Source organism: Ictidomys tridecemlineatus, chromosome 10 (assembly GCF_052094955.1).
Source record: "Ictidomys tridecemlineatus isolate mIctTri1 chromosome 10, mIctTri1.hap1, whole genome shotgun sequence".
Taxonomy (NCBI): Eukaryota; Metazoa; Chordata; class Mammalia; order Rodentia; family Sciuridae; genus Ictidomys; species Ictidomys tridecemlineatus.
In genome coordinates, this window is record NC_135486.1 from 8,833,308 (window position 1) to 8,853,122 (window position 19,815).

Sequence of the window (19,815 nt, forward strand, 5' to 3'; positions counted from 1 at the left end):
CTACTGGCTGTTGGCAGGAGTGATTGAGTTAAGACCTATAAAGTGAACAAAACGGGGCTTAGCGTACAAGAAGCACTCAACAGATCCTAACCTCTCGGGCTCTGTTTTCTCCTGGACTGGAATGATCTCTGAAGTCCTAGATGGAACATTTGATGAGTCTGTGATTCTGGGATCCGATGATCAGAGTTCCCAACATTATAGTTCTTCAATCATTGCCCAGCTTTATTGTTCTCTGCTGACTCAGCCTGAAGTCCGGCCCTCCCTTGGCCCCTGGCCACAGTTGTTCTGTGCTGGGCTGATCTCTAGGCCCTCTCTTCCCTGCGCCTGATGAAAAACTTGCGGTGGTTTTGCTGCAGCTGGACTTGACTTGGCTGCAAACACATCCATTCAGCCTGCCACCTGGTGCAGCCCCACAGATGCCCCCGCCCCCTGCTCAATTCCGGCTCCTGTTTGGCTCTCTCAAGCAGTGCTGAGACTTCTCCGGTGGCCCTGGAGGATGCCCCACGTTAATGTCACGGAGCTAATGTCAGCACTGCTCCAGGCTACCCTGCAGAGGGGGCAGAGCTGGATTCTCGCTTCTCTGCAGGAGGCCCCCACCCCTCAGCCCCCCAACCATCCTCCCTCACCCTGCCCACCCTCAGCCCTGCCTTCCTGGCAGGGCCCCGGTTCCGCCACTCCTTCCCCCCTTCTCACATCATAATTTCCCGCTGGTCTTTGCATTTTCTTCCTCTCGTGCCTCTCAGAAAACGAATAATATACTAAAATCATTAGCATTCTAGTGTGGGTAAACAGCTGTCTCAGGGGGCACCTGCTTCTCAGGAGGGCATCTTGCAGAGACAATACCTTGACAAGAATGTCTCTCAAAGGGTAGAATTTCAGGCATCCCAGCAGAACCAGTGTGACTTGTTTGTTCTCTTAGAATTTTTTCTTCAAACTTGGGTGGGGTTGAGGGTGGGTTAGGGGAAGAATTTTAAGGACAGGGAGATTTCCCAGTTGTCAATCAAAGTAGATGTCACTGGTCGTTTCCTGTTCTCTATAGAACCTTCTGGAAATGCATCTAGTATATTGTCCTTAATTTACCAGCCTGTCCATCTCTTGCAGAAGCTTCCAGAGCCTTCAGCTAGTGAAGCCATCTCATCTGAGCTTCTGAGGGCTCTTTACACCCCATTGTTAGAGATGTGAGCTTTTGGTTGTCAAAGGTCAGTGTGACTGCATGAGTGTAGTAAGTCAGGCGCAGAAAGACGGATGTGACCAGAGCTGGGGGAGACTCGGCGGAGGGTGGGTGGGGGAAGGAGGTCATTGGGTGCAGGGGTGCAGCTGGGAGGGGGAATGACTCCTCATGGGACAGCTATGACTGACAGCCATTAATTGACTATTTCAAAATAGTTCTGGCAGAGAGGGTTTTAAATGCTCCCAACACAAAGAAATGATGACTGACTGAGGTAAGAGACACGCCAATGACCCTGTTCTGATCATGTCACATTGTGCCTGGGTGTTGAGATGCCCAGTACGCATCAATTAGAGAAATTTGTTTTAGTAGAAGATCATCCTGGCAGGTTTGAGGTTTCCAGTATAAGCCACATTCCTCTCAGGCAAACCCGAGGGAAAGGACACCTCACCGTGTGGTTGGGAGGCGACAAAAGGCCTGGCTCCCGTCCAGCCCTCGAGGTGGCTGGGCCCACAGGAGCATGTCCCACCTCTGACTGGAGTCTTTGGCCAAGGCAGTCCCAAGGGTGGGGCAGGTGCCCAGGGGGACCAGACTCAGCTGGTCATCACTCTGCCAGCCACCTTTCTCTCCTCCTCTCCTCTTTCTTCCCCTCCGCGTGGCCTTCCTTTTCTCCATGAGCCCATGCTCCCTGGGTCTGCCTCCGCCTCTTCCCTGCACCTAATGAAACGTTCGCTGTGGTTTTCACTTTTCTTTTCAAAACCTGGCTCCACGCCCTCGACCCCTCCTGGGAGGCCTCTCTGCATCTGCAGTTCCCCGAGTCCCGTGGTTGGGTCCTATTCAGGCCTCCAGTCCTGTGCCACTCAGTCCTGCCGTGCTTAATGTTGTTGCCATGTTCTGCTATTTCGTTTGTTTCCTGGGTTGAAAATCACCCTCTTGACTCAGTCCCCTGAGAGGTGAAGCATGACATGTGCTTCTTTTGGGGTGGCCCGAGGTGCAAGCCTTTGTATCTCACAGAAATTCCTCAGTCCCCGTGTCGGTCCTGCTCTGCCGTTATTCCACCTCGCCCCACTTCTCTGCTTCTCTGCTGCCTAAATGTCACAGGGTAGTGGCACTCACAGGCTCTGGTTAAGCCTGCCCCACCCAGTCCAGGCCTAGGAGGTTTCTGACTCCCGGCCTCCCAGAAGCCAGGGGCTGTGTTTGATCCCGGGGTCCACCACGGACAGGGCCGCCTCACAGCCAGTCAGAATCCTTTGGATTGAACTAAGAGAGGAGAGAGGGGTTTTCCTCAGGGTTATAAAAAGATGCCACCATAGAAGCCGTTCTGGGGCCAACGGCGCCCACATGTTGACTCAGTCACAAAGTTGTGAGCTTCCGTTAACTCCTTATGTCACTTGTTAACTCCATTGTAGACTCTCTCGTTTGGGGAAGCATCCAGACAATTTAAATCTGCTTTGATGACACACCAGAGGGCATCTCACAGGACTTTCTCACGGTGAGTACAGGTCCCGCTGGCGATCAGTGCTCCTCTGTAAGTCGGAAAGCGATTTCAGCAGGTACTTAGCGTGATCAATTTGTGTCTGTGCGTTGACCTTGGGGACTCTGCACGTGGCCTGTCACACAGTGTGCTCTGCGATTCCGTCTCTTCGGAGAGTGTCTTTCTCGACGTTCTTCTGTGGCTGTCACAGTCCATCAATGCCATCATCTGCTCCCTCCCTTCACTGCTTCCTTTGCTTGTGGAGGTGAGAACCGGGCCCCTCCTCTGCAGCCTGAGTGTGTTGGGAATCTGTGTTTCCTATTTCCCTGAAACCCGGGGAACGAGGAGGATAGCGGGGCATTCTGGGACAATAAAAATAATGGGAAAAATAAAGTTTTTTATCAGCTTGTTTACACAATTATGTAAATGATGAGCACTTATACATGGCTGATTCCTCAATTATTCATGGTTTGAGGCTCTTGAAAATTCAATTCGACTCAATAACCTTTTCTTCAGCTCTAATGATGAGCCAGGTACTATAATTAGGGGAAGGGGAGACAAAGGTACAATTTGATAAGGAATAATAGAGAAAGAAGCAAATGACTGTAAGACAACTAAGTGAGCGCAGGAGAAAAAGCCCGGAACACACTCTGAGGGAGGAGCAGAGAGAGCGCTTTGTCCAGGTGGGATCGGGGGAGCAGAGCAGGCCGGCGGGAGCCCCTCTTCGCCATCCTGGGGCTGCGATTTCGTCCAGGCTCCAGCACCTCCGTCTGGACTCAGAGGTGCTGCTTTCTGGATGTCCATCTCATGCTGCTTCCCGGGTCTTTCTGTGTCCCTCCCCGCACCTTTAGACCCTCCACCTTCCCTTCTTCACAAGAGGGTTCAAGTTCAAGCATTCATCCCGGGGAACTCCTTTATTTGCCTTGCTGGTCCCTGCTCCCCAGACGGGGCTGAAGACTCTCACCCTGCCTCTCCACAGCCTCATCCCCCCACTTACCACCACTTTGTCCTTGGGGGCAGGGGTAGGCATGCTTGCCTTTCTTGGGAGAGTGTGTCCTACTTGTGCTAGGGGTCTAGCCTGGGCATGGCACATAGCATGTGCTCAATGAACGTCTGTCGAATGATGTGGGGTTTGTTGCCAGGGTGGATGGGTAGGATGCACCATTTCCCATAGGATTAAAGGGTGAACACAGGCGAGAAGTGAATGTAGAGTATTCCACAGAGCTCAGAATAAGAGGAGGTGACGCAGAGTCAGGAAATCAAGGGAAAAGCGGTTTCGTTTGTTGGTTTTAATGGAGACAAATCTTGTCTATAGGCAGAAGAAAGGGAACCGAGACAGAATAGAAGCGAGAAGAGGGACCGTGGAAGGCAAGGAATGCACCAGAGGCTGAGGCGGGACTTAGTAGAGGAAGAGGGGAGCTCCAACCAGGTGAACTGCCAGCTGACCTGCCACTGGCACTGCCCTTCCCATGTAACCACGGAGGCTGAGCGAAACCACACGCAGACCTGGAAAAGGCCTGTCCATCACACCAGCTGGACACGCACGCCCCGAGGGTGCAGGGCTAAGCCCGCAGGCTCTGCCAAGTCCTGCGCCCTCCCTCTCCCCCGCAGGTGGCCCAGCCCTCACTGATGGGAGTTGGGATAGAGCGAGACACGGTGGTTCCAGAGCTGTGCTTTGCCCAACGTCCACAAAACTGGACATTCACATCCCATTGCAGTTTCTGATCCCAGCCACAGTTCAAGTCTTCCAGAAACCCCTCAGTTGTCCCCAGAGGCTGGGACGAGCTTGGGATCAGAGCAGCAGGGGCCATGTGCTCACAGTCTGCCCGGGCCCAGGTCCCTCCCTGTCTTCTCCCAACCTGGCTCCTGGGCATCCTCAGCCTCCTTTCAGGAGAACAGGACAGGTGGTCTTTCCCACCCAAACACAAAGGCCAGGTTTAAGCTCAAGGTCTAGCTTCATCTGAAAGAGCATCTCCAGGTATGAAGCTTTTCGAAGGGAAGTTTAAGCTCAAAGGCATTTCTTGAATGGCCACCCACATCCAGAGGAGCAAACCACGGTTTTAGGAGTTCCAGGGAAACCGTGTGCCTGGTTTGGTTGAGGAGAGATAGGACAACTCAGTTTGGGTGTGTTTGTAAGGATACCTTTGCCTCGGCATTGAACTGCTTGTTTATACCCACCTTTTAAAAATTCCTTTGTCCAAGTCTGTTTTTACTTTTTTCTAAAATTTACAGAGGGAATTAAAATGGAAGCCTATAACTATTGACTTGATAAATGTGTTTGTCCTTTTTGGAAATAAACCCTCCTAGAAGAGTTACAGAGGGCCCTGGACGTTTTTGTGCAATGAAACGCTCATATTTCTAATCGCTTTATGTGATCCTTGGCCAAAGCCTATTATGAACAACATTAGTATTGAATTAAATGGCTAAATAGTAGTTGATCAGTAAAGGTCGTGGCCTGAACTGAGAGTTCCCAGAGGTGTTGGGGCACAGGGGAGAATTTTTCCATATAGATTGTATAAAATGAAATAATTCTGTTTGAAGCCCCTTGTCTCCAACTTAGCTTTCCTTGAAAATATGTGATCATGGAGGCAATTCTTCACACAGAATCACAGACCCTCAGCTGAAAGGGACCCCATAGAGGTATATAAACCCAACTTTCAGCTGCAAAAAAAGCACAGGAGAGGGTAAAGTAACCTCAGAATTCGTCTGCAGTCCACGAAGCTGAGAGCTCAGTTCCCCAAATATCACATTTATCTCAATTTGGCAAGAAGCTGAAAGGCTATCTGGGGCCATTTAAGTTCTAATGTTATTAAGGGCTCATCTAATCAGCTCTTAAAATAAGCCGCCTGCAAACGCACGGGGACTGGAGGTAGGACAGAGGCAGGCCGAGCCAGGCAGCCGGAGCAGCCTGGTGGACACGCCTCGGTTTGAACAGTCAAAGAGCCAGGGGCGCTGGCTGCCTTCCTGTTTGGTGACCTCCACCATTTCAGGACCAAGCTTGTCAGTAAGAAGCCATTTCTAAGTGCCCAGGAAAGAAGGTCGACCTGGACAAGGCCTGCCCTCCCGTGAGGTTGGTCCTACACAGGTGCAAAGTCGCAGCAGGGAAGATGGACTGGCTCTCAGCCAGGAGGTGGCTTTGGGAGTTAATTGGCCCAGCAGCTGGTGCTGCTAAGAACCACCTGTGAACACTGCTCCCTGTGGCCTTGTGAGGAGTTCCCCTCTCGGGAGACCCGCAGGACTCACTGTTAGTCACTTCGGGGCAGACCCCTTACATCCTCCTTGGTCTGACTCTCCTGCTGGCCCTGGACTGAAGGGGGCTTGTCCTGCTCTGTGTATGGCTCTCGGTGACTTAGGACACTACAGCTCATCGTGTGGGTCATGAGCATTCTCTGCTTCAGCTGTGGGTTGTTTCCCAAAGGTAAGACCCAGGGCAGGGTCCTCGCTGCTGGAGTGAAGCTGTCCCTGGACGTGGTGGGGACCCATATCCCTAGTCTCTTCTCCCCCCTCGCCTGCTTCACCCAGAGTCATGCAGAAACCTGGGCTCCTTCTTCATCCTTCCAACCCTCCGCATTAAAGCCTTAGACAGCAGGGCTGGACTAAGATACATGGTGCTCTTGTCTGCTAATAACTCATCTCACATTTAAACCAATGTTCCTTAAATATTTATTCAACATCTGTTGAGAAGAGGGTGATAGCACCCCGGATCTCATGCTCACCTTGAATTCTTACTTAGAAGTCAGTTTACAGATGAGTGTTTTTATTTAAACAAGTTCTTTGAGTAAGGAGCTTAATCCCCCATCCAAGCAGTTTGTCAAACGTGCCTTCATCTCTATAAGCACTTTCTCTGAGCACAGTGCTGATAAGTGAACATATCTCTATCTTAATGTATTTCCGGTGATGCTTTTCTGACAGGTGCTTCCAACTGCTGCCTAGCTGGTCCACCCTGTTCCAGCTCCGGGTGCAGAGAACTTGATCCCAACCCACTGATAGCCCAGAAGCAAGAAATTCACTAGCTCACTCTAGTTAAGGTGAGTGGCTGGCTGACAATCAGCTGAGTGTGATGTCCTCTCTTGTGACCTTGAACGTTCAAAGGTGTTATAAATGACCTGGGGTACTTTGTAGTCAAGGGTCTCCAAGAAAGGCAGGATGCTGCTGAGGACATTCTGAGTAGATTCACACGTGGGGCTTCAGAACAGACTCACAGAGTATCACGATAGACAGTGAGGATGTGTGGGGACATTGTGAGTCTTGGGAAGGTAACGTTTTTGCGAACAAACTTTAGCTATTGCATAAACAGGGGGAAGGCCTGTGGGTATGTTGTCACCATTCTGTACCATAGAGAAGGGCCATGCCTACTGAAAACTTCCCAATTCAGTGAGCATCATGCAAAGTCTTTAAGGGAGCAAAATATTCATCGTGCCTATCAACTCTGAATCCACACCTTCTCTCGCGGACCATTTTTTAGAGTTTATTATTTCAACCCGAAAATTCTTTAGACATATATATGTGGTAGGAAAAAGGAATTAGGAAAGCTTTTAAATTAAAAGAAATAAAACGACAGGTTTTTTCCTCCAGTCATATAAATAGTTATGGATAGAGATAAAGAGATGGATATTTTTTCATAATACTTTATGAGGGATTTTGGAACTCCAGAAATTTTAGCGTCAGGCTGGTGAATAATTTAGCACTGATTCATGCGGGCTCGGTGCAGGCGCGGGTGGGCTGGGAATCGAGTCTAGCCTCTTGGAGGGACCGAGCACAGTAGCATACTTTTATTACCAAGAGCATCATGAAATGCATTTCAGAAATATTTTACGAGATGCCAAAAACCTTAGTACCCACTTTCTCCAGCATTTTCAGAGATGGCATGGAGCCTGGTGGAACTGATGCTATTGGCCACCTTGGTCAGGGAGACTATCCCCCAGGCTGTTGTTTCAGTGACAAAGGGCCTCAGATCCCAGGGAATATGCAGTTACCAGTGAAAGCCTGGAATTGGCCATTGGAGTGATGAATGACAAGAGGTTCAAAGCAAATGGTACCTTTTGTGATGGAGTCTCGGGGTTGCCTCTCGCTGCTGTCTGCACACTCTTTAATCCTAACTCCAGAAGAGATCGCTCTCTGTGCAGTGGGATGAGCCAGAGCCTGAACCAGGGATAAAGCAAGGAAGAAATACAGTTAGGACCACGTAACAAGGAACCTCGGTTTCCCTTCCCATTCCAAACACCTTCTGTCTTTGTAAATAAGTTCAAAGTGCTGCGCTGATTTCTAAAGCAATGAAAATTGCTGCTCATTTTTTTATTCTATGGAGAGTTTTGTTCATTTCATATTTTTTCATTCATTCTCATAGCTTTGCAATAAAATGACAAATGTTTAAGATAAAAATCCTATAGAATGATTATAAATCTAGAATATGCTTTCTGTAACAAATCTAAGCTCTTTGAAGGTGACCTCAACACATTCTTAGATGATTTGATTATGAAAAATGCTTTATACCTCCTACAGGAAGCTCCCATCCAACCCCTTCCTCCCAACCTGCACCCCCTTTAAAAGGTCCTTAGCATCCTCAGCACATTGAACATTCATTCCAATATGACAAAAGCCATGATTATTGTAAATATCCTAATTTGTGCCATTTTCACTGGGGCTTTCAAGGTCTTTCTGGACTCTCCTCAAGGTCAGAGTCTTTGACTTGCTCCCAACTCTAGCACTCATCCCAAGAACAATCCAGCACAGAGACATTCCACAAAGACTCAATGAATGAATGAATGAATGCAAAACAAAGAGTGATTCTCTCAGCTTGAATCACCATCACCAGAAGGAGGGACATCTCTTGCAAGTGGGAACTTGTCAGTCTTTTCAATCCAAGGTCTTGTGCAGACCTGGGGCCAGGCCTCCCCTACACAACTCCCAGGGACCTGTCAGGACAGTTAGTAGCTCAATAATTATGCTTTCAAGGTCTTCTTTCTCTCAAACCCTGCCAAGCCTTCTCCATACAAGACACTGAGCCTCAGGGATCTCATCTGTAGGCGCCTAAAGAAGATGCATTTGCAAAGATCTGTTGGCAACTAAGAGGCATGCATTTGGCTAAGGTATAGACCTGCTCATCTGAATCAGTCCTGAATGAATCCGCCTTCTCCCGAGAACCGCATGGAACCTCAGAATTGGAGGAAGGGCAAAGACCGTCAGTTCTGGAGGGACAAATAGAGTCCATCTCTGGGAAGTGCTCCAGCTTATCAGCCTGGGCTCCCTGGAGGGAAAGGAGAGCAAAGGATTCTGGGGCTGGTCATTAGGAAGGCAGTGGTCATTCATGGATGGTTTTGCTGATACTTGAGACAAAGAGATGTTGTAGGTCATATAAATGCCAGAGATTTCCCTCTTCCAATTCAAATCTATCTGCTCAGAAAATTTAAAAACTGACAAGTTCTCAGACAGTGCAATTTGGATAGTAGCTGCAAAATATTTTAGCTCGTTTTGAAGGCAGATAGGTCTGATACTAGACCATCTCTCCTGTTTCATAGAATTAACTCACCCCCTCCTTTTTTCTTCCACCTAGTAACTTTTTTCTTATCCTACTTGTGAGATGCTGACCTCACTCTCAGAAAGCTAGCCCAAGATCTTCTGAATCAACTAGTCAAGCATTATCCAAAGTGTTGGCAAAATCCCCTTCAGTTGAGTTCTTTACACACTGAACACCTTCAATGTGCTATTTAATTGTTATCTATTTCTCCAACAAGAGAAAGTGAGATCATACATTCATTCATTTGACATGTTTGTTGAGTACATTTTAAATTTCTTCATTCAATACTCTTGAAATTAAGTGATATATGCTTATTGCAATAAGGGAATCAATAATAGGAAGACATACACAAAAACTAATCATTTCTCCCTACCTTGGTCCCTTAGGTAACACTTTAATAGAACTGGTATGTATCTTTCCACCTTATGGAAGAACAAAACTTAATATGTGCACAGAAGGGTCACTGGTACATTCTGGTGGGACCTAGCATCTGTGGGGGAGCACAGGAAGCTGAACCCCTGGAGGTTGCTCTGTTCTGCAGTGAGGAGGAATCCAGGCCTTTGGGTGGCATATAGGCCAGTCTTTGAGTGGATGCATCTTTGGGTAAAGACATGCTTTTTAGCTGAGGTCAATTCCTGGAAGGAAACTCAACATGAGCTGCCGGCAGCCAACATTCCCAGCAGCTGGGGAATTGTCTCTGTTGGGTGGAATCACAGCACCCACAATATATAGCCTCCCCTTTGCCTGTTTAAACCTGATGATGCATAGATCACAGATATACAGGGTATTCTGTTTGTAGTTTTTTACTGAAATCCTGTGCAACTTGCTCTGACTTAATGCACGAACTCCACCCCTTCAGCTTGCTTTTGCATAAGTACAAATTCTTTTACTCCAGCATCATGCTAGGTGCCCGGGCTTTTCGGCAACACTGTCTTTCTTCTCTGATGCTTGGCTTTAACCATTTCCTCTCCTTCCCAGCGCCACCCACACTCTCAATCCGCGTTGACGGCATGGAACATGTCCTTACACACTTCCTGCCACAGCCACCCATGCATATGCAGACACGTGGAACGTGGATATGTGAGCTCATTTAGGTTTTTGGTCACTTGGCAGTGCCCATGCCAGGCACTGAGAACACAAAGAAGAGGACACAGAACTCCTGTCTCTCAGAGCTGGCCATAGTAACACACACACACACACACACACACACACACACAGGTTTCCAACTGTGGGCTGAGCTGTGGCCAGTTGAATTTGAACAAGCATGTGCCAACGCTCCTGAAGTCATAATCACACTTGCCTGTCACCATAAAGCTCATCACAAACCCGGTATAATGGGCCTTGTGATATAACATGCTGCCTCACCACGACACCGGCTTCATTTGATTAACAAGTTGTACAGCCCTAATATATCACACAAAGGCCTTATCTCAGAGCAAATTTTCACATTGGAGAAAAAGCAAAGGACAATTAGGACGGAAATTGAAGCTGGTGTGTCACAACCTTGGCGAGTGCTCCTGTGGTAACAAGTCCAGAGGCGAAACCCTGAGCTGAGAGAAATGGTGGCCACGGGCCTCATGTTGCCTCATGCCGTCGGCCTCACACCTCCAGAGGCCCCTGCGGGAGAGGCAGGGGCCCCAGGAGAGAGACAGGCAAGAACCCAGGGCCTGCTGGGTGGACTTTGGCCAATGAGCGTCTTCCTCCGCACTCCTCTTGGCCCTGGCTCACCAGCTCTTCGCCTCTTGGGTGCCCAGCAGTTTCTAGGGTCAACTTGCAACAGCTCATCTTTGAAAAAAAATTTTTCTATAAAATAAGTTCATAAAATGTGTAAGGCACTTTCCTTTCTCATCCATTGCTGACCCCTCTTATATGGAAGCTGAGTTCGGCCACACAGGGGGCTGGCCTGGGGCTTCGTGGCGTGGGCTCTCTGCCCTGGCTGCCCAGGCAGGACTGAGGATCTGGGCAGTCTAGATCGACTTCAATCACAGATGTTTTCCAAAGCCTTGTAGGTTTTCCCCTTTGACTTAGCTGAATCGTGGGCAGAAAACAAGGCACCGGCCAGGCCAGGTGAGACAGCAGAGTGCCACCGCTGGGACCTCAGTCTTCACAGCATCGGTTCATTGCGGTATTCAGTTTCAACTTGGTGCTTGGATGGTGTGGGCTTGTGTGCTGAGCACTGCTGGAGATGTCCCAGTAATAGCTCTTTGATTCCTAGGATGCTGGCCAGCTCTAGACAAAATTACCCAGTACCCGAAAATATGGCCAATTCATTTTTCCTCCATTCTCACAGCGGTTGGTGCTGAACAGTGGGCCAGACGTGAGTGACCCATCAACAAGTCGTACTCCGTCATCTTAATGAGAATGTGGGAAACCTGGGCAACGACTGGCCGTCTGACCCACATTCCCTCTGCAACTCACTGGGGCTCCCACCCGGAGGGACCCTGAATGGCTGTTATCTCAGACCCGTGCTTTCAGGCATACAAATGTGAATGTTTCTCAGAAGAATTTCTCTGACCCCCTGGTATTGGCAGGACTGCAGTTAGCAGGCTGTGAAAAGTTCACGAATTCTCAATTTGTTACCTACTGATGCATAACAAATCATCCCTAAATTCAGTGGCTTAAAACAATCATTTGTTGTATGGCGTAGTTTCTGTGGCCAGGAATCAACAGGTGGTCTGTCTGGGGGGTTCTGGCTCAGGGTCCTCGATGAGGTTTCAGTGTCATGGGGTGCAGTCACCTGAAGACCTACTGGGATAAAGGGTCTGCTTCCAAGAGGGCTCGCTTATGGGAGGCTGGTGGTTGGAAGGGGCTTCCGTGTCTCCCGTGAGGATCTCTGTGAGGCTGCTTGAGTTTCCTTACGAGGTGGTGCTGGCTCCTGTGCAGGAGCAGTCTCAGGAAGGGCCTCGGTGGCTTTGTGACTGACGTCACTGTGTCCGCCACGTTCTGTTGGCTGTGCGGGTTCTCCGGTTTCAAGTGGGAGGGCCCCCTAGGGCGTGGGTGCTGGCACGCAAACAGAGCAGCCGCCATGGGTGCCCTTCTGCCTTGTCACTAATGGTAAAGACATGGACGACGACGTGTCTGTCTCTAGCATCTGCTGGAGCAACATGTGGAATGCACAGGATCTGGCTCAAACCCTCTCTCGTTCCAGCCACCCACCTTCTTTTAGAAGATACATTTACTTAATCCAGCTCAGCATCGTTTTCTAACCCGTGAAATGGGGACAGCGTTCCCCGGATGACCATGAAGACTCCGTTAACACGCGTCAGGGGATGAGCTCGGCGCAGAGCACCAGGAGAACTCCCTTCCCCACCTCAGCCTCCTCGGTGTTCTCCCGGAGCAAGATGGCACAGGTGACACCTCCTCAGATCCTCTCTCACCCAGGGACGGGCTCAGCTTCACTAGTCAGGGTTTTCCCCCCCCTCTGGGAAAGACTTCCTGAGGCTTAATAAAGCCAGGGTGTGCGCTCACATCACCGTTCTTTCATATCTCAATTAGCAGTTAATTAAGTAGAGGTACCCTTGTCTGGAATACCTGACAGACAGGCTCAATAATTATCTTTTATTATTACTACTAATGGAAAATATGGCCGGGGGTTCACGTTTTGCTGGCATCTCATGTTTAATTGAACGACCCGGTGGAGGATCAAAATGAACAGGCCGCCCTTCCACATTGTTTTATTAAAAAGATGTTGAAACGTGCTGTGCCTTGCATTCGGGATCCTTGCTGGCCTGTTTTCTGGGGCTGTGGTCTTAGCTGGGCTGAAAGGAAGCAGGGTGGCAGGGCTCCCCCAGGAAAGCTCGATGTCACAGATGTCACATTTGGATCCCTGCCAGCAGCATTTCCTTAGCAGCCCCCTCCCCTCCAGGAAGGTCTTGCTAAGAGGTCAGAAGAAGGCTCTCTTGACAGGGTGGCTGGAGAGAAGGGAGGTGCTTTCCAATGTTGCTATGGCAACGCTGCTGGGTCACCTAAGGATGGTGACTCCACGCCCTCCCACTCACACATGAGCTTGGCAGGGCAGGGTCCTTGGGCAGGGTCCTTGGGCAGGCCACAGTCTGAGAGCTCCAGGATCTGGGGTGTGGGATGCACACCAGGGCCTGGCCTCTGTCATTTTCTGAACTATGACAGTGGCTTTAGCAGGGACTAGACAAGCCTGTGTACACCGCCAGTCCACACCTGGAGGCCATTGGGGCAGCCTGCAGCGACCTGCTCATTGAAGAGGAGCTACAGTTACAGTGGGAATCACTTTGGGCAAAATGGTGGTCTGTCTCTATCCCCTACACACACACACACACACACACACACACACACATCTAATGCCCCCCAGATCCGGGGGACTTGATCTGAATGCACGGCAGGGTTGGAGAAGAGCCAGTGAGTTTCCCTCACCACTGGGCAATTTCCATTTCTCACAGAGCGTGGTTCAGACTGGAAGCCATTCCTCAGGTCTAACAAGAGATTGGAGATCTGTGGGACAGTTTGGACCAGTGGGGCTGGAAGGCTCTGGTGTGCCCTCTGGCCTGCGGTGGCTACTCTGTGGCTGGCCTTTGTGATGTTTCTGCCTTGTATTTCCGGTGCACAGAGCTGGTTACTTGCTGGGGTACCTGATCAGTATTCCCTGGGCCTGGACATCCCTCTGAGTGAAATTGCAATCCAATAATCCTAAATGGAGCAGATTCAGTGTGTGAAAAATGGATTAGCAATGAGCGCCGCGACTTAACCATACTCGTGTTAGCAGCGGCTCTCTGGATGACAGTTTATTTTTTTAATTTCCTTTGTCTTTTCCACCTTAATCCATATTTCTTAAGTTTTCTATAATGTTTACATTTTGTATCAGTAATGACAAAATAAATATTATTTTGAAAACTTAGAAATCACGGTTGCAACCTACTTTACCAAGCTCTATAGCAACAATTTTTAGCCCAGGGTCTACAAAGAGTCTATGAAAAATTTAACTGGACAACAAGTTGTGTCTTCATTTTCACCGACTTCCAACAAAAATTTAGCTGTTTCTCTAATTTTGAACGTAGGCAACAAGTCACAGTTGTATGAGCAGTAGCTATAATTTTGTCACCAATAGAAATCAGATTTTTATATCTCATTACTGTTGTTGCAGATATGTTGAAATATTGTTTAAGCTTATTACTACTTCAAAATTACAGTAGTTATTAGGCCTGCTAGCAGATCTGGTTATTTACTGTGTTAATAAAGAAGCACATACATTACTGTGCCACAGATTTGGGTTTTTAGCATTTTGATAACTGTATTTCTATAAAATACAGTTTTCTCTGTAATCCTGTGTATTTTATCTTTATATGTTTATGCTATTATTCTGAGAAAGGATTCATGGCTTCACTAGCCTGCCAAAGGGGTATGTGATATGAACAAGGCGGATTCCATTTTAGAGGAGAAGAAATGGACCAGGCATTTGTTGACACTCCCATGGTCAAGGTCTTGGGCTTTCTATGCAGAACTCCACTGAATCCTCACTAAAACCCTTCAAGGAGGGTACCATTATTATCCCCTGATGTCCTTTGCATGTGGCCCCCAAAAGTTCATGTTTCCAAGATTCTATTTCTTACACTTCCTTTGCTATTGGTATATGGAGGAGGGACTTTGGGGAAATCATTAGGATTAGAGGAGGTCATAAGGGTGAGACCCCAGGGATGGTATTAGCGGCTTCTTGAGAAGAGGAAGAAAGACCCACATTGGCCTGCTTGCTCTGTCTCACCAGATGCCCTCCACCATGTTATATGACGCAGCAAGAAGACCCTCATCTGATACGCACAGAGGCCTGCATCATGCCCTTGGGCCTCCCAGCCTCCAGAATACACCTCTATTCTTTCAAAATTACATGGTCTTAGGTATCTTGTTACAGAGATAGAAAATGGACTGGGACAGCTTCCATTTCACAGTTGAGAAACTGAGGCACAAAGAGGTGCAATAATTTGCTCAAGGTCATCCAGTTTCTAAATGGTAGTTCTGAGATAAGAGCTCAGGCAGGCAAAAACCAGGTGGCTTTCTTTGTCCTTCCTTTAGTTCCACCAATAATGTCCAACTGCCTGTGTTTGTGTGTGGCCGCATCATCCACGGTTGCCTGGAAATGAGATGGAGTGTGCTTGACCTTCCCAGCTAAAGGGCAAATTCCTCAAGGGCAGGGTCTGGGCTATTTTTCTTTGTTCATCCTTCCACAGCCACCACAGTAGTAGAATTAAAGAATTATGTTCTGAGCACTAAGATGAGTAGCAAATACAATGGATTTTTGGCCACTGAAGTGACCCCTGCCCTTAATTCACATTCAGGCATCACCTTGGGAGCTGTGAGTCATGATGGCGTGTCCTTGGCCAACCTGGGGGCACCTGTTGTGGTTCCTTGCTAGGGATCCCCATGAGCCTCCACTTCACCTCTTCCCTGCTCCACCTTCCCTTCTCACCTCTTTACCCAGAGCCTCTCTTTCTCTGAAGGGAGCAGGAAGTTCTGGTGGCCAAAGCCTGACAGAGACAAATGCTTTATTACCAGGAAGCCTCCGGTGCATGGTTGTTAAGTGATCGCCAAACCTGGACTGCCACACTAGAAAGGCACCCCGTGGAGAGCACTTAGCTGGGGTCTAATTGCATTTGCCAGCCATCAATCACCAGGGTAATTTCCTGTCTGAAGACATGTGCTGTCCTCAGAGAAAGAAGCCAGATGTGAAGCCAAAAAAGGGAAGAGAAAGCCTTGGATTGCAGGTGGACCCAGGTCCTCGCTTCACCTGAAATAAAGCCTGGCCTTGCCCAGGACAGGACTCAGGGGAGTCTGTCTTCTTATGGTGGCTCTTGGGACACCTTAGCTGAGTGTATTTCTTCTGATAGCCGCTCTGAGGCCCTCTGTGAAGATTCAGTGCCTCTCCAAGGGCCTGACCAGAGGGCACAGCTTGATGAGTGGCCCAGGAATCTTTGTCTTCTCTGTACAAGTTCAATTTTAATTTGCTTGATATCATCATCTCCCTTGGATCTGCAATTAAGGGGGGATCAATTGCTAGCGTGATAACAGATAAACTTCCCAAGCATTTGATGAAGAACTCTCCACAGGGTTGGGTTGGGCTATGGGCTTCCCCATCAGTGAGCACGAGATTGGGAACACAGGACTCTCTAGGCAGAAGGTACAGAGAGCACCTGGCCTCTCTCCTTGTGAGGGGCCGGGTCAGGTATGAGGACAAGGGCCTGCTTCTGGGGCCTGTGAGCAGGAAAGGGAGCGGGTGGGGAATAACCCAGTCACACAGGAAGTTAGTTCAACCAAGGGCAAAGTGCAAATCTAGTGGGGACATGACTTCCATTTTGAATGGGATGATTATTTTGGGGCTGATACTCTCCAAGGTCAAAATCTGGAGAAGTAGAATATGTTAGTGATCTGGGCCAGGACAAAATATGGGAGGAAAAGCCAGAGGTCAAGAGTTTGATGCATACAGGAACAAAGAGCCCAAGAAGCTGGGTGTAAGACCAGAGCAATGTAAAAGGTGTCCACTGGGCCATGACCAGGTCTGAGGTGTGTGATTTTTCTCTGCTCAGATGCTGGCTTCATAGGTAATGGGAACAAGAGGTACAGTGTTGGAGCAGAATGGCCACTTACAGTTTGACCAACAAGGCCACCATCCCTTGGGCTACATGCCTTGAGTAGAGCCTCAATCTTTGCAGGACCTGGGTCCGGGTCAAAAAGCCTCTGGGGTAAAATAAAGGTTAAAGCTATTTCTCCTATATTCTGTTTCCAAATAGTGAGGAAGAGGAGTTTCATCCAATGCACAGGCAAGTTGACTATGTGTTAGCAGGAAGAGGGCCCAGAAAATGAGTTTATTCCTTTCATCAACATCTGGGTCTTCGAAGATTCTATCTAAAACCTCAAATTCTTGGAGTCCGGGTATGTTCCAAAGTCGTCCTCTAGCCCCTGTTTTGTGGGTGAGTTGGTTGACCACCAGGGTATTTCAGGTTGCCCTCTATCTCTGGCCTCTACCTACCCTATGTTGGCATGACCCCTTTGCCAAGCATTTTGACAACCCAGAATACCACTACACACGCACACGCGCGTGCACACACACACACACACTTCCAAATACCCCAGGGTAGGAAGCCCGACCCCCTCAGCTTCTCCTTTAGCCCACGGAGGTGACTGACATCCCAGGTGTTGGGTTCATGTTCAAAGGCCCAAGGCCAAAGCTTGGGAGCCTCCTTAAAACTGGGTTTTTAATCTAATCAGAGATGACCAGTCCCCAGGTGGTGGCTTTCAGGACAAGGCCCCCCTCGTGTGGGAGGAAGCAGTGCTTTCAGCCTTTTCACCCTCTTACATTGGTTTTTGCACTGACATGGTGAGATCCCTGAAGGCACCAACAGTGACCCTTTTGTCCTGGTGTTCTTGGTCAGTGAGGCCCCACGGATATGACAGGCTCCTGTGAAAGACCAGGGACATTCAGCCTTCAGCTCGCAGACGTCTGCTTGTGCCTCTTCCCAGGAAAGGAAAAGGTAAATAAAAGGAAGGAGAACACCACGTGTGGACCCATCACTCAGTGTCCGTGAGCGCGGGCGCTGGCTGGGGATGAAGACATGAGTGAGGACGGCTCCTGCCCATGGGGAGGAGCTCAGACCGTGGGGAAGACACCGTCCCCTGTGTCCACAGAGGTTTCAGGCTTCGGCATCAAGGGAAGCCAGGCATGGGGTCTGAGGCTTGTGAGTTGCTTCAGCACCAGGGTTTTACAGGTTGCCCTCCATCTCTGGCCCTACCTACCCTATGTTGGCATGACCCCTTTGCCGGGCATTTGACAACCCAAAATACCACTGCACGCGCACACACACACACACACACACACACACACACACACACACACTTCCAAATAGGAAGCCCGACCTCCTCAGCTCCTGGGGAGAGGAAACAGAGGAAGATGGAGGTGCCAGGGCTTGGAGACGGGGCGGAGAGAACCAGTTGTGCAGAGACCTGTGGCTCCTGACAGACCTCCTTGGCTTTGCAACTAGAGCTCTAAAGGGACCTCACAAGTCCTTCTAAAAATGTGCCAGAACCAAGAAGGCCTATCCGGATAATGGCATGAAGTGGCTTAAGCACTCTGATTGGAGGGTCGTCCCCAAACCCTCCAAGTCCCCGTTTCCCAAACTCACATTTCTGCCATTAGATTTGCATCTTCACCATACTGTTTGCCCCTCCCTGGAGATGTGTGTCTTAAAGTCATAAGTCACCAACAGTATAGCGTGGGCGAGTCAGGTCAGTTATTGGGAGAAGGACTTAAGGACGTGAGGTCTCCAAAAGCAGAGGTGAAGAGGACACTCCGTTTGCTAGAAAACCGGAAGGCGCCAGCTGGCCAATCAGTCTAGGCTATGGAGTGGGGAGGGAGCTGGTGTCAGGTTTGGATTTTGGTTTTTGCTGTTGTCCTCAGACCACATCACGGCCATGGCGATTGTCTCATCTGCTAGTCCTTCCTCCGAACAATCCGACAGTGTCGCCCTGATAACACACACACCACATGACCCCTGCATGCAGGGGCTGGGTGGCCTTTGGCAGGCCGGCAGACAGGCTGTGGAAGGAACCCCAGGAAGCCTTCACCTCCCTCCGCAGCTGAGCACAGGGCTTGCCCCCTGAGGCACCCCTGAGCACATCCCCAGACAAAATGACCCTGGTAGAGAACCTTCTAGAGCTGTTAGCCCCCGGGGTTGGAGTCAGATCTCTGGTGGTGCCTGACTCCCAGGAGGGTCGGGCTTACCAGAACCTGGGGATGGTGAGCAGGGAAGGAAACACTTCCAACTCACTTTCATTCAGGATCACGGTAAGAACCGCACAAAGGGGACAGATCCCAGTCATCAACTCAAGAGAGCCGATGGCTGAGGGATGGCCAGGCGTGGCAGCCAGTGACACCATGCAACCCTGGCCTAGAGCCCAATGGTTCCATTTCTTTGGGAACAAACAAGCACCCAGAAGCCCTGCAAGACTGCAGCAGAACACCTGTCTTTGGCATCTTCCTCCCTTAATCAGCCTGTGCCCCACCTGCCATTCATGTCACACCCACTCTCTCCCTCCTCCCAGGAGCTACTCAGTTTCAGGGCGCCCGTCATCTCCAACCAGCCTCATTGCCTCCACTTCCGCCTCCTCTCCAGGCTTCCTGCCTCCATCCAGCCCACCTCCAATCCATTTTCCACGCTGCTCCCAGAAGGATATTTTGAAAGCAGATTTGCTCAGGCGATTCCCCTTCTTAAAGCGTGCAAGGCTAAGGTGTGCCCAAGGCCTGTGACGGTGGGTTCCACTTCCTTCCCAGGCTCCTCTCCACACCCTTTTCTCCAGGTCTCCTCCCTCGGCCCTGGGCCCTCTCCCCACCCCCGTGCCCACTTTCTCTGCACCTTGGCCTCTGTTGTTCCGTCTGCCTAGAACTGTCTGCCTGGTTCCGGGTTCTCTTCCAGGATTCAGCTCCTCCAGGAAGACTTCCTAACATTGCAGGATGGATGAGGGGCCATCCCTCCCGCTCTCCCCACCCTCAATCACCTTTTCCAAGTTTAGTTGCAAAAGTACAATCGAAGTCAGCTCCTTCTTCACATCCGGCCTGGTGCTTGGCCAGCAGAAGAGGGTCCATAAGTAACAAACCAAAGTATCTACCTCAGGGCCCCCAGGGCAGCCCCTGCCCCTGCAGCT

At 49.6% G+C, this 19,815-nt stretch overlaps 1 protein-coding gene across 2 annotated transcripts in view; it reads right to left on the reverse strand.

The window, feature by feature from the left end:
* Positions 1-19,815, reverse strand: part of Tnr (tenascin R) — a 385,191-nt gene that overhangs the window by 176,646 nt on the left and 188,730 nt on the right. For both annotated transcript variants that reach the window (XM_021722635.3, XM_021722634.3), the window contains exon 2: positions 7,682-7,784. The gene's annotated coding sequence lies outside the window, so the exon portion shown is untranslated. The remainder of the gene's footprint in view (positions 1-7,681; positions 7,785-19,815) is intronic.